Raw genomic sequence first — 18,720 nt, forward strand, 5'->3', positions numbered from 1 at the left:
AAGTCAAAACACTTTGTGAAAATTTAACGGTGCGAAAGGGTGAAGATTAATCGCGGATTCTCTTGGAAGAATACATAGGCTGCTGTAAAGAAGTTAATTATTAATAAAATCTATGCTGCCGTAAAAAGGAAAATTATCTTCTGAAAAAAACACATCAAAATTAAGTAATTTTCACGTAAAAAAAACTGAAGACGAAATCAAGAAAGGAAAACTCTCGATGTACTGATAAGAAACACGGACAAACCGAGAACGCATTATGAGCAATGCGACCAAGGAAATGCGTAGCAGGTGTCCCGAGTCAGACAGCATATGGAAGGGAGTGATACTGCCATAGGACCCATGCCAGGGTAGAAGGGTGACACGTGTTGTGAGCAGGTAGGGATGGGTTTACGTGCAAAGGGAAACGGAAAATCAGAGGGTGGGAGGTTCTCCAACCATATGACTCGTCCAGCGTCAAAAACGCAAATATTTCGTCATCAAATCGAGCTAAATTTTGCAACATCAGTCACGTTAATCAAAAAACCAAGGGCTGCTGGCACATCTACAGCCTATGCGCTTTCATTTAAAACAAATCCGAGGAAAATCGGTCCAGTAGTTTCCGAGATTGAATTAGGACAAACTGTCCAGAGGCAAAACGCAAATATGTCGTTATCAAATCGAGGTAGATTTTGCAACATCGGTCGCGTAAATCGAAAAATCAAGGGGTGCTGGCACATTTACAGCCTAAGAGCTTTCATTTAAAACAAATCCGAGGAAAATCGGTCCAGTAGTTTCCGAGATCGAATTAGGACAAACTGTACAAACTGAAGGAGGACAAAAAAAGCCTTAGGATATTAAATATATAGATACCTACCTAATACAGTCACTGCCCTAAGCTTAGGAAAGATCTATTGATATTACAGTTGTGCAGGATAACAGCTTTCTGGCTTTGGGCGTGAACGTTTTCACGTAGGTGGAGCTGCTTCAGATGTCTCGGGAAAGAATGAGGAGTGATCCCCGTGACGGATATTATATATGGTACAATAATTACTTCTTTAAGCTTCCACAGTCGCTGTATTTCAGTTGCTAAGGGCAGATACTTTTCGATCTTATCTCTATACTTAGCATCTACATTGGCATCAGCAGGGACTGAGATATCCATTAGGTGAACAATGCCCTGCTTTTTATTTAGAAGGACCATATCTGACCTACTGTGCGGGATGGACTTGTCGGTAGGTATAGATGGTAAAGTCCCAGTATAATTTATAGGCATCATTTTCCAGCACTGACTCAGGATTATATTCATAATACGGAGGCACACTGTCCAACAGGTTACGATGTGATGAAAGCCCTTGGTGGATTATTTTGGCTACTGAGTTATGTCTCCTGGTGTATTCGGTACCAGCTAGGAGTCTGCAACCTGCTGTGATGTGATCAATCGTTTCAGGACACAAATGACACTTCCTGCACGAGTCATCAATGGTCCCATCTTTAATGACGAACTTCCTGTAGTTTCTCGTACAAATGATTTGATCCTGGATAGCGAGTATAAAGCCTTCCGTTTCCGGAAACAACTGCCCGCTCTGAAGAAATTTGTAAAACAGGCTCTTGGAGATATGATCTTGGTGGACCTGACTATAGTGTCTTCCGTGCAACTCTTTAGATGCCCAGATGGTCTCCTTCTGCTCATCCATGTGAAACAGTGGATACACAGCCCCCCCCCCCCCCGAGGCCAAATTCAAAGGTGTATAGTTCCTATCCGTGCTAACGATTGCCTGATGTAAGGGGTGTTCTCTGTTTGCAAAATACGTCCTGAGATCGTGAACCTGACGATTACACAACTCGCGGATATCCAGTAGACCTCTTCCGCCTACTTCCCGACCGAGAGTCACTCTCTCTTTGCAGGATTTCTGGTGCAACTTCCGGCTCTTAGTCAACAACACTCTGGTTGTAATGTTGATATTCTCCAGATCAGTGGTTGTCCATTTGATAATTCCGAAAGAGTATGTCAAGACTGCCACAGCAAAAGTATTAATAGCCTTAAACAGATTTCTTGAATTCAGTCTAGAGCGTAGCAAGACCCTGAGACGCTGCTCATAATGCTGTTGAAGCATATGCTTAATGTCACTATGGTTTAGTCTGCGATTCTGTTGAAATCCTAGGTATTTGTAGGAATCATTTTCATCCATTTGTTCGACAATTGCACCACAGAGTCTGATCTTCCTCCTCTTCCGCCACCTTTCCGCGATATATATTCAGCACTTTGCACTTCTCCAACCCGGACTCCATACGAATATCAGCGGATACGGACGCCACAACACCCAGCAAGATCTTAAGCTCACCCGGCGATGAGAAGTAGATTTTAATATCATCTATGAACATCAGATAACTGAGAACATACAGAGTTTGTCTGCGCTCTTTAATGTGAAACCCAAGTTCAGTGTCTTTCAAAGCATTCGACAGGGGATTCAGGGATGAACAAAACCACAATGCACTGAGCGCATCTCCCTGGAAAATTCCATTTTTGATGTAAATAAATCGAATAAATCGAACTCCCAGAGGCCTCATTATGGCCGCACCATTTTGAAATTTAGCCAATTTGGGAGGGTGTTCTGGGATCGAGCCGTGGTTTTGGGTATGTTGTTTAATAGGACCTCCTGAAGACGTTTACATGGGAAAAATTTGTTAAGCAATTTGTTCCGGGTTAACCCTCTTTTTTTCGAATTTCTCCTTCATTAACCCCCCCCCCCCCAAAAAAAAAAAAAAAAAACCCTCGAAAGTCGTGGATTTAAGGATATGAATTTTGGGCAATACGCACGAATAGCTATCTAATGGCACTTGATTGAAAATGTATAGGATAAGCATTTACAAGCCACAAAAACAGTCTAACTTGACTTTTTTAGCACCTTGACCCGAAATTCCCGCCAAAAAAGCGAAAAATAGCATTTTTCGAAAACGGCCGATCTACAGATTTTGCGGTTTGTTGTTCCTCAATCAGTAGGCTTTCTAGTTCACATTTCCGCAAAAAAATCGCGGGTTGTATGTTGACCGCATTAAAAGCGTTTAAAACGTACTGTGGCCTGTTTCGTCGCACATTCTTTTAACAACGATTACTATCACCGAGGACGCATGATAAATTAATGATCACCATTTTCTCATATCATCCGTGTGATTGGTTAGATATACGACCAATGAGGAAGAAGTTCCTCGTTACCGTCGTATTCCCACGCTCTTTTCAAAATGAACCTATCATACGATCGTAGCATACAAAAGACTGAATAACTACAAAAACAAACTATTTTACCATCTTGGTACCATGTATTTTTCATGGTACCTTTCATTCTACTTAGGCCGCAAAAGAGGACCGTTCCAGTACTACGTAACCTACTTCGGGGGGGGGGGGGGGGTGTAAGTTTGGCTCCAGCTCAAGGAGTCTTACGAGTGGACCATGGGCCAGCAAGTGGTATACCCTCCTCCTCCTCGTGGAAATTTTGAAGATGGTGATTATATTGAAGCTCTCGACTAGTAGATAATATTTCTTTGTCCACGCGAATTCTATCGTGGTGGGAGAGGGGCATAAGGTCCCCCTAAAGCCCCCTCAACCGCTCAGAGTTCCGACTTTTCAGCGAATTTTCCCATTTTTCTCGAAAACTCTAGATTTTAGAGCAAAACTGCATACAACAAGTCTGAAAGCTCCTGAAATTTCGTTTCAGAAAATATATGAGTAACTTTGGCCATGACTCTCGACAATCCCAAAATGGGAGGCCTAAATGTCAAAATATCTCAACTTCCCACTCAAATGACCGTTTCGACGCAATTTCTTGCCAATAACGAGGAGGAGGTTGGTAATATCGTATAATTGTTCATACTTGAAATGATAGAGTATGAAGTTTTCATTTGAGGAGCGGCCTAACGCCTGGTAGAGGGAGCGGGGAAGGAGGTCCGCCAGTCTCTCCGCCTTACAAAAACCGTTGAGATCGGTCGCTTCCTTTAAGTAGCGTCATGCGCAAAAATGGACGGCAAAATGAAAACATGTAGCGTCTGTTCGGAGAATACATCTATGTGACCTCTCGTGGGAGGTGGTAGAGGGAGGGGGGTACATCCTTCCTCCTGCCCCAAATAATGATCACGAAAATAGTTAAATTAACGCAAAAAAACTACTTTTTAAGGAGACTTTCAATGTTTGTCATTGACACGCGGACGCTAATATAATTTTGCGAGGGAGAGAGGGCTATATAACCATTGAAGCCTCCCCCCCTCAAAGTTAATTTCACTTTCTCTCTCTAAAGGGTCTTTGAGAGCTTAATATTTTGGTTGCTCCATACAGGGTGTCTCAAAAATCCGTACTCCTCCCTCCCCCGGATAATTTTTGAACGGTTAGGGATAAAAGAAAACCAAACTTTATGAATGTTTCTAACTCAAAGGAGACCATCTTCTAGGGCAGTCAAAACTTTTGCCCCTCCCTCAGAGGGCGCGAGGGGTCCCCAACTTTTTTTTTCAAATGGCAACCCCTACTTTGTGATACGCAATTGAAAAGACCATTAAAAACTAAGAATTTAGGCGCAAACTGCAGATCAATATGTTTATTTTTAACCGAGTTATAATAGGTCAAAGGTCAAATTTGACCTATTTTCATACAATCATTACCTCGGTTCAAATTATCGTAGAGAAATAAACCTGGAAAATTTACCAAACTGTGTTCGCTTTTAGGTAAAAATCACAGAAATCACTTCAAAATAATTTTAGGGGGGGGGGGGGGTTGGACCCCCAAATACGTCAGTTCGAAGGTCATTGGATTTTCCCGCGAAATGAGCCAATTTTCCCTAATTTTGTCTCAACCAAATCTCGGTAAGTTCAAAATTAGTTCAACATTGCGTCTTCAAGTCCCCAAACTTTGGAAAAAGTTTAAAAAAAAAGAAAGAAAAAAACGTAATTTAAGCGCTCAAATTGAATCACCTTAATTTTTTTTTACTTTGCCCGAAAACATTACCTCGGAAAGTTCAAAATTAGTTCAACATTGTGTTTTGAAGTCCCCAAATCTCGGGCAAAGTTCAAAAGAACAAAATTTAAGGTGATTCAATTGGACCTTTAAAATTTCGTTTTTTTTTCTTTTCGCCTCTTATCTCGTTGTACGGGGAAAAAATAAGGATGAAGAGTAGAAAAAGCAATTTTTCACATTAAGGAAATTTTACCAGCGCAAAAGACCTCAGCAAATTCGATTTCAGGCGAGAAAATGGAGTGAGCAAATAGTACTGGTACGTTTGGAGGTACTGGTACGTATAAACTTCTTTAAGGTGCGCCTACGATGTTTTGGAATAGTTTAACATACATATTTCATAATATCAAGTATAGGCGCTTTTTGAGGGATACATTATAATCTTTTGAAAGCAAAAACATACGTACGGAAAATTATCGATTTTTGGCGAAGAAATGGAGGGAACCGAACATTTTTGATAGGTTCGATTTTCAAAGGATCAGTAGAAACTACTTCAGTGAGTCTTTTGTGTTGGAAAATGACTCAAACCATTTATGACCGAATCTTTTGGTGCGTTTATAGGATTAAAATAAGGTATTTATAATAAAAATCATTGATACAAATTTTTGGCAGAATAAGCAGAAAATATTTTTGGCGTCTGGAGGATCAGTACAAACCTCCGAAGGGATCTCATGGGCGGCTAAATGGTTCGAGACATGTTATTTGCAATTTGTATGTAGGTAGGTATGTTGAACTGCAGATCTTTCGTTTTCTCATCTCTAATTTCTTACTTTATTCAACACTTGAATTTTCCTTGTATGAGACCCTTGATATGAGATGAGATGACGTAAAAGTTGGTGTGGATGCTCCAAAAAAGGTTCAACTCATGGAAGCCGATCAAATGATTGAGAAAAATTCACTTGAAATGAACCGGAAGTAGATGTAGAAAACAATTTCGCATAGCAACTCTGATTTGACCATTGAGCAGTATTAATATGACCCAGGAGAGTATAACAAAACCTTTCTTTGCCTTCTTTTGGTTTCATCTATCCTTTGGCAACGATTTTCACCCATGAAACTGGCATTAATCGAATCTGCCTCTGATTTCACAACTGTGCTTCAACTCGAAAACATGCACTTGCCTCAGATTTTGTGAGATTCATCAAAGACCTATGTAGGTAGATACTATTTTATGCAAGAATAACTGACCATGCTTTTTCTTCAAACGTCATCTGTTTTTTTCTACGCCATGTATTGATTACTAGGGGGCTACGCCCCCTGGCCGCTACGCGGCCCAACCCCCTGAAGGCGCTCCGCGCCATGAATGGGCCGCTTCGCGGCCCTATTTTTACCCTCCTATCAGTGTTAGGTTTATTTTCCCCCTAAAAAATTACGATATGATGTATACTTTACTTGTAGAATGAAATAATTTTTGGTTTTGATGAATAAAGAAAAAAATAATTTTTTGAAGTCAAAAGAAAGCGTTTTAGAATGACTGCTTGATGAAGTATTGCAGTAAAACAACGAACAATGATAATCAGGTAATAATTAAGTATATCAAAAGTCGGGAATCGAACCCACACCGAGTTCAAAGTGGACGTAATCGACGTCTTAAACGACACGGCCACCGCTCCACATGAGAATGCCCGTGCGAATCTTGTATAGATAAGTGTAGAGCTGATGCGCAGGCTACCCATCCACTGCGCAACCTCTTCGACCACTGCGCACCCTCCCGCGCATAGCGGTAGCAGTCCCGGAGCATTCTGTAAATTCACTCACTTTTATAACGTGATTTAAAAAAAACCTGGGTCCTATTTCCAAAATCTAATTAGAGCGGGCTCATCTAGGGGCAATTACCTGTCGATCTACGCAAAAATCATGGAAATCGGCCCGGTAGAACGCTCAAACGAACTATGACAAAAAGTATAAATTTACATTGTTTAAATGGGAGAATTCGCAACTTTACCACGTAATATAAAAAAACCTGGGCCATAATTTGAAAATCTGAAAAGAGTTGGCTTATCTAGAGACAATTGCCCGTCGATAGCCGCAAAAATCATGAAAATCGGCCCGGTAGAACGCTGGAACTAAGCGTCACCAGTTTCGCAAAATTAGGAGGTCTTGGAGCTTATAGTATAGATTATTTAAAGATCTCAAAAAGGAGTAAGTATACCTATTGCTTTATTTTTATTCGCGGAACAGAAAATGAATAGGTATGCAAACTTTGAGACACCGTTATCAAGGTGAGTACTTTTAAACTTTAATCAGCGATTTGTTCTTCCTTCACCACTTTTATACCAACATTCCTTAGGTGCTATAAGTAGTACTTATAAGTCGTGAAATTTTTAAACATTTTTACGAGCTTTCTACATCTACATCTAAATTATGTCAGTAATTTTTCTACAAAAATTGTGTAAATGAATCATGAGATATATTGCCCCTATGGAAATCCTCGCTCGGAAACATGTCCAATTTCCTCTCAGCAAATTTCCTTGAGTGCATGGCGAAGAAAAAGAGATCTGTATCTACTTCACGGCGATCCCACGGTAATCAAGTAAAACGACGATTCCTTATTGAAAAATAAAAAATCCAAATTGTAATACCAAAGTAGGTATAGGTATACGTTTTGGAGTCTGCGTAACTTCTAATTTTCAGATTCAAACCAACGTGGTTGAGATATTTTTTCATGTATTTATATGCATTTTACCGCGGGTTTGTGGCAAAAAATGTGAAATTTCTCTTTACTGTAACGCACACACTTTTCGGTGGGTAGATACAGCAACCAAAATTTTTGCTATAGATAAAAAACTGGAAAACTACTCCTACAAAGTGCTTGCGATGTTTTAGAATTTTTACTACTTAGGACTTGCACTTCCTTGCCTCGGGAAAATGCATCCAATGAAATCCTGATCAAAATAATGCATAAAACAGCTACGTTGTCGGTGTGGTTTTCATTTAAATCTTAGGCAAAGAGAGGGGTAGAGTATAGCCCTACGCAGCATTCATCACATTTCACATGACGAAACAACCTTTCAGCGGCAATTAAAACCTCGTCACTGATTACCCTCTCAAAGACTCGAGGAAAACATAAATAACCAATGTTCTCCCGGGATCGCGCCAACGGCGGAGGGGGAGGGGGCATGATTAGTGACGAGGAGAAACAAAGATATCCGCCCTGCCGTGCCGAGACAAAACCACAGATGTAGGTATAGTTTTTATGAGAATTACGTGGTTATCTCTGGTGTTAGTGCGAAGACACACGCGTCTCAAAATCGCGCGGAGGGCGGAGCAATACGCCTCTGAAACCTCCTGTGAACTCCCAGAGGACAGCCCATGGAGCGCTCTGCATCGTGATTGTCTAATTCCACTCATTAGTCAAGTAATTTTAGGAGCGTTTCTTTAATTTGCCTTTTCTTCCTTTAAGCCGGCTTGAGGATTGGTTTTGCGCGAAGTTACTAGCCCCATCTTGTCCAGTTGATTTATTTTGATAAGTGATGAGTGACAAGTGTTGAGCGTGTTCCTCGTCATCGTTTGAGAAGTTTTTCTATCGCCATTCAGTAATTAAAGGTAAATCCTTTTTGCTTATCTTGATAACTTAATCTTCGTAAAGGCGTTCCACACACTGCGAATGTTTTTGATGAAATTGGTATAAAAATCGGAACATCTATCAGACCAGAAAACAATTCTGAGGCCGTACCTAAGCATTGCAACTTAACAATCATGACAGTGACGGTCAAGACACTAGAAACAGTAAAGGCTGAAAATGGAGATTTAAGTATACATTGACTTACACAATTTTAATCATCAGATTTGATAAAAACATATATTATCGACTAAGTATAGGTACCTAGAATGTAAAACGTGAGATTTTTTTGTCACGCTACAAATACCTGAAACGTTCATGACAGTAATTGGACACTGTTCGTAGAATTTTCTAGCAGCCAATATAGCAGCACGTAGGGCGAGAGAGTGTACTAGAGTCCCTTTAAACTGAGAGTAAAGACAATGCGAATCCATTTCTGACTGGCTCCCGAATTTTAGGCATTCACAGTGCCACAATTGGGAATAACGATTAAATTTTCACCAATGGACCTCTAGACAAGGTACGAATTTCAGCATTCTGATTCATGTTTCATAATAAAAATGTCACGTAGAACACGATGCGCACAACGGAAATTACCAAAATCAACTCCTTAGGAAGATATTTAATGATTCTTGATGGGTGAATTCAAACCACCCGCTCATGAAAACTCAATGCACATCGCTAAACGTTATCATGACAGTATCTGCGATTTAAAAATCTGGCAGCCTTAATTTTGACGCTTTGGCTCAGCTATAGCAAATTGCTCATAGTTTGAACAACATATGGTGGGGAATGAACATTGCTCCATTGAGAAGCTTGCTGAAACCGTTGTAGTGCGCGATTTGACTCACGTAGAACTTTGACTTTCTTGTGAGCAGGCAGTTTCAATTCCTCGTAACCAATGTGAAATAAAAACGTTGAAATCTTCCTTAGGAGTTAATTTCAGTAATATTCCTTGCGCTAATCGCGTTCTACGTGAAATTCTGGTTAAGAAACATGTATCACATTGCTTAAATTCGTACTTTGTCTGGGTCGTTTCAAATAAGCTTTCATATTCCACGTTACTTCCATTTTTTTGCATCGAGTTGATTGATTTTTTTCCCCCTTCTTCTTTTTTCCTATTCAAAATTTTACCCTCTATCTGATTCTGACCTCATTCTTCCCAAAAATCTTCCATTTCTTATATTTTTTGGGCCCCAAAAGTCCAAAATGTCATTACCGTAACCTGTTACTTTTCTGATTTGGTATTTTTAGCTTATGATAAAACCGAGACAAATTTGACTGATTTGACTTTCAGCTGGATTATTAGTTTCAGTATACTTATCCTAAAGAATATTTGATCACAAGAAGAGGTTTTAAATCCAACTATTTCGGCATTTTTTGAATGATTTATATGCTTGTTACTAAGTTTCGTGTCATTACCGTAACCGCCAAATTTAAGTGTTTTCTCAGCCGCTAAAGGGCAGCAGCAACAGTGTTTATCATTGAGTCAACAAGTGTTCGGAAGCTGAGTGCCAGTGCATGGCGAGTTATTATCACATTTTGTTTCAAATTTATGAGTAATTTTGTGTTATTTACATTGAATTTTGTGTTTAAGGGTAACTTACTACTGTCACTACCGTGACTATGGAAAAATCAGAGACAAGAGACCCTCCACTAGTATCTTGGCCATGGTGGAAGCTTTTACTTTCGGGACTTCAGCATTCTACTGTTGACTTACCTACATGGTTGATGTTTAACAACGTGTTGGCAGTTTCGTTTCTCAAACAAGCCGAAAATGGCCGAAGTTTAGGAAACTTGTTTGGCTCATGACGTCACCCGAAGCTCATCATCGACCATGTAGGTAGGTCAACAGCCGAAATTAGGGTGATGACTGTTGCTCCCTTATAATTGTCCATAAGGAACTGTTGAATCCCCGAAAGTAAAAGCTTCCACCTGTCGCCAAGAGGCCAGTGGAGGGTCTCCTGTCTCTGGGAAAAATGTGGCAAGAATTCATTTTTATTTTAAAATGTCAGCATGTTCTATTGCAACGTATCGTCCTAACCTCAAATATGCAGTTTCATTAACATTGATGAGTTTTCGTGTGTTCTATCGCCGATCACGCCGAACACCAAATTTCGTCATTACCTTAACCGTCATTAACGTAACCTGCGCCAATTAGGCCTCCACATGCCACAAGGCCCATTTTTCGACACCACTACTTAAAGCTGATTCCTAAGGTCTTGAATGCTACAAAAAATATCACACCGAAGGTTTTCAACGAATTTTAATTTTTAGGATTTCGGAAAAATAGTGGTCTCAAATATGGACGCTCATTTGAAACGACCCGTCTAGTGGTCCCATAGAGTACAATAGAGTCGCAAAGTACTGGATCGCCGTTGAAGTCACTTTTCGAGGCTGTTTTGTCCAGTTCTCCGGAGACTAGTGTGCGGCGACTAGCGACGACGCGACGCATACGCAGAGACTCGCGCTCAGCGCTCCCCACCTCCCCACTCCCGACTCGGCTCCGTTCGTCGGCTAGGTCCACACATTGAACCCACCAAGTAGGCCGGTAATAAGTCTGAAATTGAGTCCATATATGAATATTATCCAGGAGTAACATACATTAATGGATTCATTATGGCTTTGGATATCTATTTAAAGCAAATTTGTTACAAATTAATAACGATGGAATTAAAAAAAAAGTCGAAAAAATACAAGCAGTCCTTGATTTCTCCATTAAGCCACCGTGTTAAAAAATTCGGTTGGTTCACACTTGGTATAAGTCAGAAATTAAATCCCTGTATGAATATTATCCAGGAGTAATATACTCAATGGATTCATTATGGCTTTGATACCTTTAAATAGCAAAATTTGCAAAAATTTAATGCTGATTGAATTATAAAATACCTAAAAAAACACAAGCAATTCTTGATTTCTCCATAAGCCGCCGTGTGTTACAAAATGCCGTTGGGTTCACAAATGGTTCACTATTTTCGGAGCACACGCGGCTCGGAAACGCCTGTTAATGGATTGGCTTCATCAGCGCTCCAGTACTTGGCGACTCTATTGTACTCTATGAGTGGTCCATTGCGAAGATTATAAACTGGATTGGACCGGTGAGTGGAGGGTACGGCAATGAACAAATGGAATGAGAGAGAAAACGAAGACAGTAATTCAAGAATGGGTTGATCAAAGATTACAATGAACGTCCGATTTATGTAATCTTTATTCCAGCTTTTGACATCCATCAGCCGTGTTGTCTGAACTCTATCTATAAAGGGACTCCAGAGTGTACAAGGGTCGCTCAGAAAGTAAGGTTCCCTATTGGCGCGTATACGTAGTATACCGCCTTTGCGATCGTTTCGACCCCCCGCTCGATACAATAACCGAGTCCCTTAGTTCCTTACCGAAAGGTGACTACCGCGAACTTCTGAGATTTTCCAAAGCGTGTAAATCATGGGTGGCGGTAGCCACCTCCGGACAAAGTCTAAACTCGACAACACTGGAAAGCCTCCAAACGAAAAAAGGTGGCAGCCAATCATAGGTGGCGGTAGCCACCTCCGGACAAAGTCTAAACTCGACAACACTGGAAAGCCTCCAAACGAAAAAAGGTGGCAGCCAACCATAGACACACGTAACTCCCTTATTCTGAAAATTGATTCGACTGTAAGTAGACTGCAGCCCAAACGACGGCACGGATTCCAACGATCTTGGTGTCTACTGACGCACCTAAATTGGGCCTACTAAGTTGGAAAGTTTCATCCAGATCCATTGAGTTTTCAAAAAGTTATAAGCACTTAAAGGCCCAAAATGACAAATATTTTTTGTAACATGGGCCGTTCAGTAGCGGGAAACCGACATGATCACCTTTCACAACCGATTTCTTGCTTACGCGGCCACAGATTCTAATGAAACCTACAAAGGAGCCCGCTTGAAGATATGAGGATTTCATTTCTACCACATTTAATAGGGTTTCAATGCTCGGATAATTCAGCATCGGCAAATAACTTTCAAAATTTTAGCTACAATGTTTTGAATTTTAGAAAAATCCGGTATAGTGGTTCAATGCCATTGGTCGATTCCGTTCAGTTCAGCCAGTCTCGGGAACGAAATTTCCCTAGTTACCAATACCAACTTCCAACTCTAACTACTTGAGAACAGATTTATGATTTAATATAATATAAGAGTTCAATTCTCTGTAGAAGCTAACTAATATTTTTACACACTTATATTATTACGTCGCACGTCTTCTGCCAGAGCCCGATACACTATTTCATTAGTTTCAAGTGTTCAAGTGATGTCATTGTTCAGAAGTGAGGTTATCAGTCGGTGTCGGGTGTACATGTGTGACCCATGTACGTAAATGGTCTGACCCAAGCATCAATGAATGTAATTCGGATTCCAAAATTCAGGTAAATTACGTCGATAAAAGGACACCAAAGTTGTGCCAAACTATCAAAAGGAAGCAGGATTTACACCACAGTTTGCATTCTCGTGACTAACAGCATCCAAATATTTCCCTACCATGCACACCGATGGATCGAAGGGAGAGCCCATTACTCTCAGTTTTTAATTACATTATTGTTTTCCTCAAGTCACAAATGCTAGTTTCCATAACTTGAAGAGATGTAGTTGTTTTCAGTGGACCCTATCAGTCTCAAGAAAAGATCTAAAAATTACTGTAATATGAGCCTTCGCCCAGAGGCGTAGGAAGGGGGGGGGCAGGGGGGCCTGGCCCCCCCTAGAATTGGAAATAGTATCATCTGCCCCCCCCCCCCCCAGAAATTCTGGATGTTGCAAAAACACCTTCTTCAACGGTAAGTCTCTGTCGCCGTGGGCCGTGAGAGGATGCCTATAAATAGAAAAACCTGTTGAATGCAACAATTTCAAAGTATTTTAACCTTAAAATGCAAAAAACTGGGTGATTTTTCGGCAGAAATTGAAGGAAGATTAGCGCCACAACTGCCTCGAGATGCGCTCAAGTTGAGGTAAAATTTCAAAAATTTTCCGGAACCCTAAAGTGCATAAAACTGGGTGATTTTTAGGCAGAAATTGAAGGAAGATTAGCGCCACAACTGCCTCGAGATGCGCTCAAGTTGAGGTAAAATTTCAAAAATTTTCCGGAACCCTAAAGTGCATAAAACTGGGTGATTTTTAGGCAGAAATTGAAGGAAGATTAGCGCCACAACTGCCTCGAGATGCGCTCAAGTTGAGGTAAAATTTCAAAAATTTTCCGGAACCCTAAAGTGCATAAAACTGGGTGATTTTTAGGCAGAAATTGAAGGGGAGCTGGGGGGTATTCCATACCCCCCAGACCCCCCGGTGGTGGGGGGCCAGGCCCCCCCTAGCAAAATGACCTAGCTACGCCTATGCCTTCGCCCATCACACTACTTGCGACACGGTCATTATGCTCTGACCAAAATTTATTCGCTTTAAATTTTGCTTTCAACCTACGTGCTCTTGAGTGCTTGTGCTTTCCCTAAGTGTATGTTATTGACATTAAGATCTTGTGTTCTTCATGACTAATCTTGGAAAGCTTCGCCTCTTACCGTTGCTTGTTTACATCATGGAGATATGCGGGGATGCAAGGTATAATTCAATCACTAAGTCAACTTTATGTCCCTAAATCAGAGATCTTCGACGATGAGTATTAGCTTAAATTTGGTTTTCTTCGAGTCTCTTTGATTTTGTGTCAGAAGTTGTTAGCAACACCATGTGGCCAGTCAATGTGTAAGAAAGTCTTTCATGAAAGGTATGTACTCGTTCTATTTTCTCAGCTTGATGATTACTATAAAATCAAGAATTTATATTGCTGCATAAATTGCTGGGCCAATCGTACCAATCGTAAGTACGTAGCGCCCATTCCTTCTCTATTTTAACACATGAAAACTTGATGTAAACACATCAAATAGTTAGGTTATGTTATGGACTTACACTGGTGGTGCAGCTACCGACTGTTAGATAATAAACCCTTAAATGACATCCGGCTAACTTAGCTGTGTCCAAAGACACCACGATCGTTGGAATCCGTGCCGCCGTTTGCTCTGAATTCCATTCTATATCTAATCAATTTTCAGATTAAGGGAGTTAGGTGTGACTAAGAGTGTCGGCCACCCCTTTGCTATAGGGACTTTAGTAGGTCGTCATTTTCCTCGACCGGGGGTGGCTACCGCCACTCTTGATGTGAAAATATTGTGGTGTTGTTGGTTGTTGTGTCACAGAAGTATTCCATCTTCACCTAGTGAGTTTCTAGCATAATTACTCCAGTGAAACAGTGCACTTTGGAAGTAAATTGAGCGTTGGGTCTATGTATGGTTCGCATGCCTACCTAGTTCTTAATGGAATAAATGTAATCGGGTGAATCAAAGCCAAAAAAGATTAGACCAATCGGTAGCGTTCATGATCAAAAAGTTTGAGCCTAGGTACCAACTGCGGAACATGCTCTGATGAAGAGTTTGGGGGTGGTGTTTTTAGTCCGACAGTGGACAACAAAATTACTAGGAATTCTTGAACCACCAGGTAACTGAGAGGTAGCATTCATTATCTTATATGAATCAAAAGACTCCATTCAAATTTAAATGCTTACTTCATGCCAGTTATACGATTCGACAAATTATGTGGTAAAGCGACTCTAAGCAAAATAAATCAAAATTTTCTCCGCTAGCGTCAATATGGGTATACTGTATCAAGCTTACAGTGTAGTATTTGCAGCAAGTTTTTCTCTTTTTCAATAAATGTTTTTGACTGAGGCCATTGTAACTTGAGGTTGAAATTCAGTCGATTATTACCTGAATCGCGCAAGTTCAACGGAGTGCATAATAGGTACATGCAAAAGTTTCTTATCTTCATGTTTCAAGTCACATTCCTAGACGTTATACTCTGTTAAAAGAAAAAATACTTTTGTGGCCGATGGAGCTTGGCTTGACGCACACTTTTATTGATAAATTAAATACCTCTTACAGGAAATACTTTTTATAATGAGTGAACAAAAAAAAAAAAATTAATTTTAACTCTTTGAATGGACTTTCCACTTAGTGGTCTCACTGTTATTTAATTTAAAATTTTAGTGGCTGAATGTAAGTATGTCCAATAGTTGAGTTAAACGCAGTAAAAATTGCAGAATTAATGTTGAAACTTTATGAGTAAGGAATAATTTATGTGGCAAAAGAAGTTCATTCTAAGTAGCCTACACTATGACAATTAATTGCTAATCCACCAGTTTTTAAAACATTATGTACCCTACTTCGATGAGAGAAGTTTAAACTCACCAAAACATCAGGTAACTTTTATTGATTGCAAACTGAATCACCCCCTATTAATGTTTAGTTGATCAAACAAGGAGTTCCAGTTCTGCTCATTGAAAAAATTATTCTCAGTTTCTCTGTCTCCAGCCAAATGTTTCATTAGCTTCACTTTATTCCAAAAACGACCTGATATAAAAACTACAAAAAACCCCAAAAAACTTTCAGATTCTGAGGGGTAAAGAATCCGGCCAAAGTCTTAAACTTGTTGAACCAAATTTTCTTATTACTCGTAAAAGAAAATTAAAAATTATACTTTACTGAAAATCGAATGTGGGCCCCTTCATAAACGAGTGATACAACATTCACTGCATGTGTGTATGTGAACCTCTTGTAGTTTTGTAGGAGCCCAAGCGGTTCGCTCGCTCTTTGCAACAAACGCTACATTCGTGAATGGAAAGTCCTTGAAGGAGCACATAACGTCCTTTTTCTTTCTTTAACTTTTGCATTTTTTATTCAGAATCTTCGTAAAATCAAAAAGAAAAGTATGGACTGATCTGAGCCTTATATGTGCTCTAAAACAATATGAAATATTTTATCGCACAAAGTCGAACTGTAGATCGAATGTAGCCCCTTCATTTATGAGTGATGCAACAGTCATGACGTGTAAGTATGTGTAGCCCTTGCAGGAGCCCCCTTCCTCACCTATTTGCATTTTTATCTAAAGTACAAAAAAAAAATCGGTATGGATTGATCTGAGCCTTCTGTGCTCCAAAATAATATGAAATATTTTATCGCACAAAGTCCAATATTTTTCGATTCAGGTCCTACAAATGCTTTTAAAAGAGCATGAAAAAAAAAATACTCAACCGGCTGGCGAAAGTCCAGTATTTTTCTTGAGAATAGTCTCCTCCTTCAATGAGTGATGCAATAATTGCGACATTTTTGTATGAAAAGCCCTTGCAGAAGCCTTTTTATTTGACTCAGCTAAATTTTGAAGAATCACTGACGTGTCCGCAAAAATGCGTAAAAAAGACGGGTCACTGAAATTAATGCTTCATAGAGATATCTGAGGATCCATGTCAAAACCCTCTTACCTATTCTACTCTGCGTAAAAAATAAAAACGCTCTTTTCAACCATGATTATCTGGGTAATCCGGAGTCATTTTCATGACGATCAGTTCATTATGCAGTGGTATAGGATAGAATGTTATAATAGCTACCATTTACATGCATATTAAACTGCAGCATCATAAGTTGAGATTAAAAATATTATACAGGGTGTTTCAGACCACCCGTACCAGGCCTTTTTCTCGGTTGGTATAGGTCGTACGAAGTCGGAGACCGCGGGGTTGAATAGGGAATTGACCCCAAGGAATACGAATTTTGTGGTCCCGAAACCCCCCCACCCCCCCTTGGGGGGTAACGTAGGGGTCACGATGCTGAAAGTCACGGTTCCCGACCGAATTGCGGATCGATCGCATCAGAATTGAAAAGTACGGAAAATTTCACGTGGAATCGACCCCTAAAAATCCAAAATCGGACCATCCAAGGCCCAAAAATGACCCCCTAAAGAGGGGGACAGTACCCCCCTCCATAATTTCTCTTTGGTCTCAAAATTGACGTAAATTCTCCAGAAAAAGACGGTTTCCCAGATAATCGACCTCGAGAAATCCAAATTTCATGGTCCCGAAGCTCCTCTAGCCTCCCTTGGAGGGTAAACGGGGGGCCCAATTTTAAAAATCGGGGCTCCTTTCTGAATCGCAAATTGATTGCATCCAAATTGAGGAGCAGAACACATTTACATCTTAAATGACTCCTTAGAGTTCTAATTGACCCCCCTGAACGGCAGAAAGTAACCCACTGAGGAAGGGGCCTCGCCCCCGCCAAAAATTTCTCAGGATTCCTCTTTGGTCGCAAAATTGACGTCGATTCTCCAGAAAAAGACGGTTTCCCATGTAATCGACCCCGAGGACTCTAAATTTCATGTTCCCTGAGCTCCTCGGGGTCGATTACATGGGAAACCGTCTTTTTCTGGAGAATCGACGTCAATTTTGCGACCAAAGAGGAATCCTGAGAAATTTTTGGCGGGGGCGAGGCCCCCTTCCTCAGTGGGTTACTTTCTGCCGTTCAGGGGGGTCAATTAGAACTCTAAGGAGTCACTTAAGATGTAAATGTGTTCTGCTCCTCAATTTGGATGCAATCAATTTGCGATTCAGAAAGGAGCCCCGATTTTTAAAATTGGGCCCCCCCCGTTTACCCTCCAAGGGAGGCTAGAGGAGCTTCGGGACCATGAAATTTGGATTTCTCGAGGTCGATTATCTGGGAAACCGTCTTTTTCTGGAGAATTTACGTCAATTTTGAGACCAAAGAGAAATTATGGAGGGGGGTACTGTCCCCCTCTTTAGGGGGTCATTTTTGGGCCTTGGATGGTCCGATTTTGGATTTTTAGGGGTCGATTCCACGTGAAATTTTCCGTACTTTTCAATTCTGATGCGATCGATCCGCAATTCGGTCGGGAACCGTGACTTTCAGCATCGTGACCCCCCCGTTACCCCCCAAGGGGGGGTGGGGGGGTTTCGGGACCACAAAATTCGTATTCCTTGGGGTCAATTCCCTATTCAACCCCGCGGTCTCCGACTTCGTACGACCTATACCAACCGAGAAAAAGGCCTGGTACGGGTGGTCTGAAACACCCTGTACAATAAATAAGTTTTGGGAGAAAGCAAAGGAAGACTGATGCGCTCAAAAAATACACTGCAAGCAATCTTCCAGCATGCAGAGGGGACAAATACTAATGATTACAGTAAGAGCATTTTTGCGGACACGTCAGTGATTCTTCAAAATTTAGCTGAGTCAAATAAAAAGGCTTCTGCAAGGGCTTTTCATACAAAAATGTCGCAATTATTGCATCACTCATTGAAGGAGGAGACTATTCTCAAGAAAAATACTGGACTTTC

This window comes from Bemisia tabaci, chromosome 2 (genome assembly GCF_918797505.1).
Source record: "Bemisia tabaci chromosome 2, PGI_BMITA_v3".
Taxonomy (NCBI): Eukaryota; Metazoa; Arthropoda; class Insecta; order Hemiptera; family Aleyrodidae; genus Bemisia; species Bemisia tabaci.